This window comes from Physeter macrocephalus, chromosome 14, assembly GCF_002837175.3.
Source record: "Physeter macrocephalus isolate SW-GA chromosome 14, ASM283717v5, whole genome shotgun sequence".
NCBI classification, from domain to species: domain Eukaryota; kingdom Metazoa; phylum Chordata; class Mammalia; order Artiodactyla; family Physeteridae; genus Physeter; species Physeter macrocephalus.
The window spans coordinates 119,431,939-119,445,231 of record NC_041227.1 but is presented as its reverse complement, the minus strand read 5'-3'; the positions used below and the strand labels follow the sequence as shown (position 1 = coordinate 119,445,231).

Sequence of the window (13,293 nt, the reverse complement as noted above, 5' to 3'; positions counted from 1 at the left end):
TGGCCTCTCCCGCTGCGGAGCACAGGCTCCGGACGCGCAGGCTCAGCGGCCATGGCTCACGGGCCCAGCCGCTCCGCGGCATGCGGGATCTTCCCGGACCGGGGCACGAACCCGTATCCCCTAGCATCGGCAGGCGGACTCTCAACCACTGCACCACCAGGGAAGCCCCATGGCTTCATTATTAAGAGAATACTATAACTTCAAATTACCTGTAAGTAGAGGGGAAATTTTCCAGTAGGGATCCTGCTATCACCGTTAGCCTGTGGTCACAGAAAGTGAGGAAAAAGGCTAAATCTCTCCATGGACAGAGCAGAATGGAGTAGAAGACTTATTACAGGAAGACCAGAATCTTCGGGGGGAAAAATGAAACAAATGTAAAATACCGAACACAGGTTGGGACTTGGTAGATTATAGCCCTCACTTCAGGGAAAGGTTTGAAAATGTCTGGGACCAGGAGTGGCAGCCTCATACAAGCAGTGTTTCTGCGGGAGAATAAGATATGAAAAAGAGGCATTGAAAGGAAAAAGGGGAAATAAAAGGCCGGCAGAAAAGAGAAAGCACATCATTCTTCCCACCCCTACCAGCAAGATCCTGAAACTGCAAAAAAGAGCTCTCAAACTAGGAATCCTGCCCATGAAATGATTGGGAATAGAGCAAAGCGATCCCCGTCCATACAAAACTATTGCAAAAAGCCAGCAAATGTAAATTAAAGGCTTTCTGCTGATAAAAAAGACTCTCCCCAAAACAACTGCAAAGCTAAAGAAATCCTTTTAAAAGCATATGAGGAAGTGAAATGTCACCTTAAATTGGAAAAAAAAAATCAACAAAAAGCATTGATAAATTTGACTACATTAGAAACATTTTGCATGACCAAAAAAAAGACAAATGACAAACTGGGAAGAAATATTTGCCCTTATGTCACAGATAAAGGGATAATTCCCCTAATGTGTAAAAAGAAATTTTTTTTAATTTTGAGAGAGGAAAAGACACAAACAACACAATTCACGAAAAGATATAAAAAATGCCCCTTAAACATGAAACATTCAAATTCACTCAGTAAGATACATGCAAATTAAAACTACATAGAGATACAGAGACTTCCCTGGTGGTCCAGTGAGTAAGACTCCATGCTCCCAATGCAGGGGGCCCGGGTTCAGTCCCTGGTCAGGGAACTAGATCCTGCATGCATGCAGCAACTAAGAGTTTGCATGCCGCAACTAAGAAGCCTGCATGCCACAACGAAGATCTGGCATAGCCAAAATAAATATATATTAAAAAAAAAAAAACTACATAGAGATACAATTTCTCACCGAACAGATGGGCAAAAATTCAAAACTTGACAATACTCAGTTGGAGTTGGAGGCATGTCACAAGGACACAAGAGCCAACTTGACTGGCCAAACTTCATACATTTGATCCTCCCAAAATCAAGTACAATAATGCTATTGGAGAAAAATAGGAATTCATGAGCCCATATCAATAATTAATAAAATAAAGAGCAAAGAAAGGAGGAAAGGTAGGGCATACAGTCTGCTGTAACAAAAATATCAGACTGGGTGGCTTAAACAACATTCTCACAGTTCTGGAGCCTGTGGAGTCCAAGATCAAGGTGCTAGCAGATTCAGTGTCTGATGAAGGCCCACTTCCTGGTTCATAAATGGTGGTCTTCTAGCTATGTCCTCACATGGCAGAAGAGGAAAGGGACCTCTCTAGGGTCTCTTCTATAAGTGAACTAATTTCATTCATGAGGGTTCTGCCCTCATGCCCTAATCACTTCCTAAGGCCCCACCTCTTAATACCATCACATTGGGAGTTAGTATTTTAACACATGAATTTTGAGAGGACATAAACATTCAGTCTACTGGATTCTCCCTCTTTCCCCCCCAAATTCATGTCCTTCTCACCTGCAAAATACATTTATTCCATCCCAGCAGCCCAAAAGTCTTAACTGGTTCTGGCATCAACTCCAAAGTCTCATCCAAATATCATCTAAATCAGATATGGGTGAGACCTGAGGTACAATTCATCTTTTTTTTTTAACTTCTTTTTTCTTTGATATGGACCATTTTTAAAGTCTCTATTGAATTTGTTACAACATTGCTTCTGTTCTATGCCTTGGCTTTTTAGCTGCGAGGCATGTGAGAACCCAGCTCCCCGACCAGGGATTGAACCCGCACCCCCTGCACTGGAAGGCGAAATCTCAACCACTGGACCTCCAGGGAAGTCCCGAGGTACAATTCATCTTGAGGCAGATTCCTCTCCATCTGTGAACCTGTGAAACCAAACAAGTTATGTGTTTCCAAGATACGATACTGAGACAGGCATAGGACTGACATTCTCATTCCAAAAGGGAGAAACAGGAAAAAAGAAAGGAGTGATATGTCCCAAGTAAGTCCAAAACCTAATGGGGCAAATTTCATCAGGCCTTAAGGCTTGAGAATAATCCCCTTTGGCTCCATGTTCTGCCTTCTGGACCCACTGGGTTCTCAATGTCAGGCCCATGGCTGAAAGTTGTAGATGCAGAGGCAATGCCGGACTCATTCTGTAGCCATTATACAGTAAAGATTGAATCAGGCAACAATCATCAATGAATGCTAAATCTAGGGGGAGATTTGGATGAGAAGTACTATATTTGCATGGTTTTAAATTGTCTCCCCATATACATCTTATTAATTGCAAAGGAGAAAAAAGAATTAGTATTGGAGAAATTAGACAACACCTCTACTAGATAGCCAAAATTACATCACTAACGAAAGACAGACTATTATTGTGTGCCTCCAGATGGGATATCCTGAGAGAGACACAACCTCAGCTATACAGTATTCCAGCCGAGAATGCATAACTTAAGTTTAAAAAAAGGAAGCATTGAACAAATACAAAATAAAGAATATTCTATGTTAAAAAAAAATACAAAGCATCGGAGTGGGGGAATACACTCTTCAAGAATGTTAGTGTCATAAAAGTTGTCTGTGGAAATATTCCAAATTAAAGGAGGTTGAAGACATGACAATTGAATACCTGACTGTAGACTGGATCCTGTCTTGGAGAGAAAAAAAGGCTATAAAGAACATCACTAAGTCAGCTGACTAATTTGGAACATGGATGGTAGATTAAAGTATTATAAATTTATGAACTGTAAATGTATGTGCTGTTGTTATGTAAGAGAATATTCCTATTTTTAGAAAATAACCACTGAAGTATTTAAGTGGTAAAGGACCATGATATTTATAATTTACCCATGAAAGTTTCAGAAAAAGTCTCACATATATAATTCTATACATAGATATATAATTAAATATAAAGACACATGCATATATAAGTATATGTGTATGTACATATTTGTATACATATATTATGTATATATACACATACATACATATAAAGAGGAGAGCAAATAAGGTAAATAATAACAAGAGGTGAATCTGCGTAAAGAGTATTCTCTGTATTATTTTTAGTTTTGCAACTCTTGAAAGTTTGAAATTATTTCCAAATAAGTTTTTTTGACCATGTAGTCTTTGTTCTTTACTCTGTAACTGTGGTAAATGACATTGCTAGATTTTTTAGATTCCAACTATCCTGCATATGTGGTATAAACCCTCCTAAGATAGGTATGAGGTTTCCCTTTTTAAAACATGTATTTTTACTTTTTAAATTTATTTTTTATTGAAGTATAGTTACAATGTGTTAATTTCTGCTGCACAGCAAAGTGACTCAGTTATACACATATATACATTCTTTCTTATGTTCTTTTTCATTACGGTTTATCCCAGGATATTGACTGTAGTTCCCCGTGCTATACAGTAGGACCTTGTTGTTTATCCATTCTACATGTAATAGTTTGCATCTACTAACCCCAAACTCCGGGTCCATCCCTCCCTCTTGGTAACCACAAGCCTGTTCTCTATGTCTGTGAGTCTCTTTCTGTTTCATAGATAGGTTCACTTGTGACATATTTTAGATTCCATATATAAGTGATATCATGTGGTAGTTGTCTTTCTCTTTCTGACTTACTTCACTTAGTATGAGAATCTCTAGTTGCATCCATGTTGCTGCAAATGGCATTATTTCGTTCTTTTTTTATGGCTGCGTAGTAGTCCGTTGTATTCCTTTTTTTTTTTTTTTTTTTTAGGATACAGCCATAATTTCATTACAAAACCATTCTTTTGGCATTAGCTGGTTACAGTGATAGCAAGATACCGTGAGTGTGGCAGAGCAGCTCTAATGTAACAACTGCATTCCCTGCTTTCTGAACCAAAATGTAAGTGACTCATATCCTTTACATATGCGTTACCTGCAAACATTAACGCTGCAAATCTTGACATACACCGTTTAGGGGGAGTTGATGCTAAGGGGTTACAGTAAATGTTGAAAGGCTACAAAAGTTCCTTTGGGGACTTCCTGTTTCTCCTCCCTCCCCTGAATTACTCTGCTTAACAAGAATCAAATTACTTAGAACTAGTCTGAATAGCTGCAGCACCCAAGGAGCATCACACTGAGTTCATGTTAAAAAGCAGTACCTGTGTAATGTACGTTTTACACCACAGGCAAAGGGAATGATCGCTCTGGTTTTTAACTCCTGCATTAGAGTCTCTTAGAAAAATAAAAGCATCCCATCAAGTTCTTCTAGATGGTGTTATTGCCATACATTTGTAGATGGGTCACTTTCTGTGCTGTGTTTGCTTTGAAGGGATCTTCCAATATATCTCCCATATTCCTTTCTTATAGTGTCCTTTTCTTTAGCTAGGATTTCACATAACTCTAATGCTTTATTAAGAACGTCCTCCTTGTTGTCGTATTGGTTTTCTAGCATGTCTTCATAGATGTCCATGAGAAAGGCAATTGGGGGAACTGTGACTTGGTTGTAAATCAAGTAATTGATTTGATTTAACAGGTTGGGATACTTGGAAAAACCACGATCCTGCAAAATCCCTTTCAAATAGTTCCATGCACTTTCATTATGTGGTACTAGTTTGATCGTTTCCAGAGTGTACTGGACTTCTCTCTTCAATACAGCACGATCATTGTAGCCCGTGGTGTTAGAAATTACAAACTATCTTTGGTTCCAGACAGTTATTTCTCACATCCTCTTTGAGAAGTTGGTCTACATACTGCAGCTCATTATCCCAAAAGTTAAAGTCCTGAATAACCCATTGTCGATGTTGCCAAGCGTGATAATTCTTTGCATCCTGATTAAGAATATCAGCAATAAACTCAAGCTCCTGAGATAGGTCTCTCAGCCATTCCACAAGCACTCGCCTATGCTGCCAAACTTGATAGTTTTGGGGGCTGTTCCTCAATTACTGCCGTGATGTAGTTCATTTCCTCATGTAGATCCTTTTGAAGTGAATTTAAGAGAACTCTCCGAAAATACCACACTGTGTAATTGGCTGAATTTAACTCGATAGCATCTCTGGTTAGTTTAAAAGCCCGTTCACATCTCTCCCGGAAATAATCATAAACATCCTGAAATTTTTCACTATAAATGATCTTGACCGCTGCATTGGGGCCATCATTCTGCAGCACTGGACCTATATCAGCCCCTTCTGCCCTGTCCCTGTACAGGACATTGGTGGGCGAGTCCAGGCTCAGGAACCCTTCGTCCATAGGGGACGCCGGCGCCTCTTCTTGCGGCGGCTGGGGCGGCTGGGTGTCGGGCTGACCAAGCTCCCCGCCCTGCGCAGCCGCCCGGACGCCGTCGGCGGCCGCCATCTCTCCTCGGCCCCCCGCGGAGGAGGCGGCGGACGCTCCGCCCCTATTCCATTTATTCTTATCAAAGACAGACATTCCTATAGTTTGAGCTGTGAAAAAGGTTTTCACACTTGTAAAAAAGACCAGTCTCTTCCCCAGAGGGAATCACTTTCATCTCCTTTACCAGATTCTCTTAGTATTTCCCTGTATTCTCCAAATGCAATGTTTGATTTTTCAATTTTAGGAGTTATCTACTGACTGCCACTGAGGAGAATGAAGATTTATATTTCCTACATCGCTTCTCCCTACATAAATAATCTTCCTAGTCTGCCTTCGATATAATTATAATTGTGGCTAGAGCAATATTCAAGGTTTACAATTTCATCGCTTTTTTTTGCGGTACGCGGGCCTCTCACTGCTGTGGCCTCTCCCGTTGCGGGGCGCAGGCTTCGGACACGCAGGCTCAGCGGCCATGGCCCACGGGCCCAGCCGCTCCGCGGCACGTGGGATCTTCCCGGACCGGGGCACGAACCCGTGTCCCCCACATCGGCAGGCGGACTCTCAACCACTGCGCCACCAGGGAAGCCCCAATTTTATCACTTTTTAAACCCTGTTCACAACTGAGCCAATATAACACTGTGATTTCCTTCCCTGTACAATTTTTTTGTTTTCCCTAGATTATTTGCCTTGTTTCTCATTGCTAACTTTTAAGTACTTATAATTAATTCAACTCCAAACTCTTTACCATTTGTCCAAATCTCCTCTCAACATGTTCAACTGTACCAGTTATGCTATCGATTTCATCATCTTAAAGTATCTTCTGTAGCTGTCAGAACTGCTTCTATCTGGACTGGTTGCCTTCTGTTAGTTGCATCCTTAGCTTTCTCTTTACCATCATCCTAGAGATTCCCTTTGCTCTTCCTTTACGATGGTTCTCCTGTTTCCTGTATCCAATGCCTTCCTCTTCTTCATTTATGCCCTCACTTTGGTGGGGCTTCCCGAGAAATGGTTGAAGTGAAGTGTCGCAGGCTGAGGTCCCCAGGAAGGAGACTCTGAAACAAAAATTAATGTACAAAGCTTTTATTAGGGAATGTTCTTGGGATGAACATCTACGGAAGAGAAGGAAAGGAAGCAGGTTGAGCGGGGGAGACGTTGAGCTATGATGAAGTCTCAGTGAGGGCCTCAGCTGACTGGGCAGTTCTGAAGCTAGATATTTTAGGAGTATTAACTCAAGGTTAAACCTGAGACCCTTGGGTTCACAATGTCAAAAGGTAGGCAAAACAAGAGAAATTACTGAAAGCACCACACTTGTTTAATGCAAATTGACATCCTTTTTCCTTCAGCAAGTTAAGCAGGGAGCAAAAAAATAAAGAAGGGCATGGATGAAAGGGACATATAATCTTATCTGAAGATCCAGTCCCTCTCTATCTCAGCCACTGCAGACTCCTAGCCAATACAGTAAGTCCCCTGCATACGAATGAGTTCCATTCCAAGGGTGCATTCATAAGTCCAATTTGTTCGTTAAGTCCAGCAAAGTTAGCCTAGGTATCCAAGTGACACAATCGGCTATATAGTACCGTACTATAACAGGTTTATAATACTTTTCACACAAATAACACATAAAGCAAACAAAAAATAAAGAAAACATTTTTAATCTTACAGTACAGTCCCTTGAAAAGTATAGTAGTCTAGTACTGTATGTCTTTGGCCTCTGCTAGCAAAATTTTCTTCCTCCAATCTGCACGAGAAGGTTGGAGTCACCTAACAATCTGGTATGGATGTTGCAGTTTTCTGCAGAAAACTCAACTTGACACCCTCCCATGGGAGCCTGATACTTTCTTTGCTCAATGCTGGAAAACTCTCAGAAGGCCAGGCATTTGTACTAAAACATTCACTAGGGGAGCTGTGGAGTTTCAGTAGCCATGAGTCTTAGCATAGATCCTATGAGTAATTCCATAGGCTTTCTTAGGAACACAAACACCTTGTTTACTCAATTTCCAGGTAAAAACGTATTTTCCAACTTTTAGAAACTTTTCTGAAAAATATATTCAAAAATAAGTTTTACATAATTATGCTTATGACATTTTTAACGAACATGTTTACAATTTGACAAAATGAGGTGGAATAAACTCAAAACAAGTTCACTTTTAGGGGAAGGAATAAATATTACAAATATTTATAAACATTGTAGTGGGTGGACCTTTAGAGTGGTCCTGAGTTGGGGCAAGGAGACAGGACTTCATACCCCTGTGTTGACCAGTCATTGGATGCAGGCTGGCTCAGAAAGCGAAAGTGTCCTTGGATGAAGCAAGTCTTATTCATCCCTGTAAGGGGGTTTTGTATATTTTATTTAACCCCCAAATCCAAAATATCATACGAACATGTAATGAGCATAAACATGAATAAAATATTTTACTTTATTTTCATATTAAGTCTTTGAAATGCGGTATGGGTTTCTTGTTTGTTTGTTTGTTTCTTGGCCACGCCACATGGCATGTGGGACCTTTTTTCCCCGACCAGGGATCAAAGCTGCGCCCCCTGCACTGGAAGTGCAGAGTCTTAACCACTGGACCGCCAGGAAAGTCCTGAAATGTGTTATGTATTTTACACTTATGCCACATTTCAATTTGGACTAACCACACTTAAAGTGCCCAATAGCTACATGTGGCTAGTGGCAACGATAGTGGCCCTAGATAGGTGTGTTATTATATGCACCAGGATCTATGTACAAAATGTTCATTAGAGATTTTTAAAAATTACTTAAAAGTACAAACACCCCAAATGTCTATCACCAATAAAATTATAAATAAATGATGGTATAATTCAAACGATGGAATGGTATAAACTAGAATTAGACACAAAAATATAGATGAATTTTACAAATAAAAAAGTAAGAAACAAAACAATACGTATCACTACTTGGCAACCACCAGAGTAATAATTGTTTGGGGCCAGAATGATCACTGAATGCTAAAACTAATAGGCAGAAGTTCGATGAGAAACAGGATATGTACATAGTCTCAAAGTCCCTTCCCACAAGACACATTATTTTTGCCTCACAATTAACAACTTTTTTTTTTTTGGCTGCACCGCACAGCTTGTGGGATGTTAGTTCCCTGACCAGAGATTGAACCTGGGCCCTCGGCAGTGAGAGCAAGGAGTCCTAACCACTGGACCGCCAGAGAATTCCCTACAATTAATAACTTTAGAGTGGGGAACCTCGGCAGATGCCACCTTAACCACGTGATCAAAATTAACATCAGCGACAAGACAAGTAGATACCATGTGCTTCCTGATAGGATGCATGGAGAAGTATACAGCATCACTTCTGGATATGACATTCCTGCCAAAAATGCATAACCTGAATCTAATTATGAGGAAATACCAGACAAATTCAAACTGAGGGACATTGTACATAGTAAGTAAGCTGTAATCTTCAAAAGCATCAAGGTTATGAAAGGCAAAGATAGACTAAAGAACTCTTCCAGATTAAAAGAGACTAAATTGACAAGAAAATTCAATGTGTGATGCTGGATTGGATCCTGGACCAGAAGTTATTTTTTTTAATGTTCTTTTCCTATAAAGCACATTAGTGAGACAACTGGCAAAATTCAAATAAGGTCAACAGATTAAATAGTAGTGTCAATATTAATTTCTTGATTTTGGTAACTGCGCTATGATAGAAGATAATAGCCTTATTTTTAGGAAAAACAAGTATTTATGGGTAAAGGGACATTATATCTGCAATTTATTCTCCAACAGTTCTGAAAAAAAAAATCTGTGTGCGTGTGGAGAGAGAGAGAAAGAAAATTATAACAAACTTTGTAAAATGTTAACATTTGAGGAATCTCAAAGAAGAATGGATGGGAATTCTTTGTATTATTTTTGCAACTTTTCTGTAAGTCTTTATTTCAAGATACAATGTTAAAATAATACATATATCATATATAATTCTATTTATATAACAATTTTAAAAGACTAAACTATGTTTAGGGATACATGCACAATTGGTGGAAGTATAAAGAAAAGCAAGAAAGGTATTTACTACAAAAGTCATGAGAGTTGTAACCCTACAAGAGGGGAGTGTACTGTGATCCGGAAGAGTCAAAGGGCCTTTCATGATGCTAATGATGGGTGTTGGTTATACAGGTGTTTGCTTTATCACTATCTGTTAAACTGTACATATAATTCTTTTCTGTACATGTATTATATTTCAAATAAATGTTTAAAAAAGAAGAGAATAACCCTGAGGAGACAAAAAATTATAATATATTTAAACAAAAATTTTTTTTTTTTTTTCCGCTGCACCTCGCACCTTGCAAGATCTTAGTTCCCTGATCAGGGATTGAACCCTCGCACTCGTCAGTGAAAGCGCAGCGTCCCAACCACTGGATCGCTGGGGAATACCCCTAAAAATGTTTCTGTTTCAAAATGCTTTGAACATTTAGCACCTTCAGCAAAACAGGAATTGCCTTAAAATGTATGTTATTAATAGAAATATTTTTGTTATTTATAAATAATATGTTTATAAATATACCTTTAATTTATAAAATTATTACATTTTAATCTATTAATTTTATAAAATGAATATATTTGTAATATTATGTTATGACTAATAGAAATGTTACATGTCAATTATATTTCATTTTAAAAAAAGATTTTGGTGAATTGATAATTAGGTTAATTGGTCAGTCAGCTTTTTGTTCATCTAGAGAGTTAACCTAGAAGCAGACATGAGTGGGAATAAAAGTCATGGTCATATCCAGGAGACCAAAGTAAAAGGCAACTGCAGCGGCAGAGGCATCCATTACCTTTATTAGGAAGGGGCATAAAGAGCAAACCTGCGTCAAGCACAGCTGAGACAAGATCCCCTAGTCTGACACTGCCCTGTTCAGCTTCTAGAAAACTACATCTTCTTGCAAACTCCAACAAGTCTCTTAGACTAGTTCTGCTCTACATGGTCCCTGTTCCTTGAACTAGTAGTTCCTTTCTTCAGTTTCTGCCCTGACTCTAACTGGACTTCCCTGAAAATCTGACCTGTGTCTACAACATCTCCCAGGGAAGACTATAGTGGCTATTGATCTCTATTTTTCTGACTTTATTTATTTATTTATTTTGCGGTACGCGGGCCTCTCACTGCTGCGGCCTCTCCCGTTGCGGAGCACAGGCTCCGGACGCGCAGGCTCAGCGGCCATGGCTCACGGGCCCAGCCGCTCCGCGGCATGTGGGATCCTCCCGGACTGGGGCACGAACCCGTGTTCCGTGCATCGGCAGGAGGATTCTTAACCACTGCGCCACCAGGGACGCCCCATTTTAAATTTTAGAGAAATATTTTAGCCAACAGTTATTCATTTAGGCTTCTGTGCCTGGCAGTGCATTGTGTAAAATAAAATAAAGAAGATGTTTAAAATGTTTAATTTATTTTTTGATAAGTGATAGTTTGACATGGTTCAAAAGTTTGAAGAGAGAAAAATTCCCCTCTCACCTCATCTTCCAGCTGCTTGGTTCCCCTCCCTGAAAGCAACCAGTGTTATTTAATTGTGACCTCTCCCAGAAACATGTTTTAAGTGTATGCAAGTACATATGTAAGACATTTTTTTTTCTCTCCTTCCTTACACAAATGGAAGCATGTCAAAAACATTGTTTGACACCTTTTTTTGTTTTTTCACTTAATATATTTTGGAGACCACTCTCTAGCAGTACATGTAGTAAAAAAAAGACTTCCTCTTTCTTTTTTAAGACTGGATACTCTCCTATTGTCTATTTGATAATAGCAACACAGCTATAATGATAATAATAGTAAATGTAAGATAGCTAAACTTTAAGAGTTTTACTTATTAGCATATTTAATCCTCTCAACAATACTATTCGATAGGTATGACTGTTCTTCCCACTTTGCAGAGGTGAGTGTTTAAATAACTTGCCCAATGTCACAAAATTCATAAGTGAAGAACAGGACAAGCTATCTAATTTGAGGGGCTCAGTGCAAAGTGAAAATGTGGGTCCCTTATTCAAAAAGCAGGGGCAAAGTACCATTAAAGGCAATAAAATATAAAGCTTTTTCCATTCTTTCATGGTCTCTAACTTGTCTCACCATGGTGCTTTTTATTTGCTATTCAATGTCATCTAAGTAAAGAAAAATTTTTAATTTAAATCGTTATTATGAAATTTACCATCCTTCTTCATATTGTGCAATGCCAGTTTTAAAGAGCATTTAACTCCTACGTTGAATCACCGAAATCATACAATTTGTATTTTGTAACTTGTACTCACACGTCTATTTTATTCTTACCAGAACAATGGGAACTCTGGATAAATGAACTCAAATGTTTTGATTTCACTTCTTGATATGTGCACATTCTACCAACACTTTACTTTCAGCTTCCTGATAAGCAAGGAAGGACTGAAAGGAAAAGGAACTCTGGGTTGCCTTGTCGCCTCTTCCTTCTCTGTCATCATTTTCAGCATAAGTGATTGGCTAACACGGAGAAGTAACGCAAGTAAGAAATGATATGATATAGCTCCTTGGTCTTCAATGTTTCTTAGAAAACTGTCTTCTTTCTGGCTTCAGAGCAAGTTCTAGTTCAAAAGGAAAGCATGGCCTCTCAGTGCTTATTCAGTCATACATGTAACACACTTACCTTGTACAAATGGGCTGAATTTCTCATGTACCACGAGTCCACCAGAATTCTGTGCTCATGGAACATCACAGATGCTATTTGCGAATGAGGTGGCAAGGAATGGTGACACCCAATCTGTTCATAGCTCCTCTGCTTCAAGAGGCAACATCAAATATGAGGCCCTTCCGAGTGTGGGACCCTGTGTGACTGCACAGCTCACGTGCCCATGAAGACAGCACTGGTGACAGAGCAGGATGCAAATCATAATTTATTTAACCACTCCTGTAACGAAGTGCATTTAAATTTTATTCTCTATACAATGTTTCAAAAACAAACCAATAGCCGTGTATACACAGATTATCTAAAGATTTGTAAGTAGGGAAACATTTATTACACTTTTTTCATTTTATTTAAGGTGCTCTGATATAATCTTAATTGTATTCTCTGGTTGAGATTCAAGCCTTCTTTCTTGTGAGTAACTCTGTGATAATAATAAACAGCCCCATGTTCCCAGACTTTTCATAGAATATAGAAGATAAATTCTAGAGCATAAAACAGTGCCTGCCGCATAGTTGGTGCTAAATAAATATTTGGGGAATGAATGAATAAATCCCTAGGGATGGAATTGCTGAATTAAAGGTTATTTGCATTTATAATTTTGATGGCTATTACCTAATTGCCCTCCATAGATGCTGGAACAACTTATATTTTCACCAGTGATGAAACACATGGCTATTCCCCTCTCCATTGCCAACACAATATGTTAGCAAGTGTTGTCTTCATGACCTGTTAGTATCTCAGCGGAGTTTTATTTGTTTTTTGTTTTTTTTGGTCACACCTCACGTGATCTTAGTTCCCTGATCAGGGATCGAACCCTCACCCTCAGCAGTGAAATCACGGAGTCCTAACCACTGGACTGCCAGGGAATTCCCTCATTGGAGTTTTTTTTTTTTTTTTTTTTTTTTTTTGTGGTGGTATGCGGGCC

General features: G+C 39.1%; 1 pseudogene; it reads right to left on the bottom strand.

The window, feature by feature from the left end:
* Positions 1-4,563: 4,563 nt before the first annotated feature.
* LOC102990858 (protein farnesyltransferase/geranylgeranyltransferase type-1 subunit alpha-like) lies at positions 4,564-5,709 on the bottom strand (annotated as a pseudogene).
* Between the last annotated feature and the right edge of the window lie 7,584 nt (positions 5,710-13,293).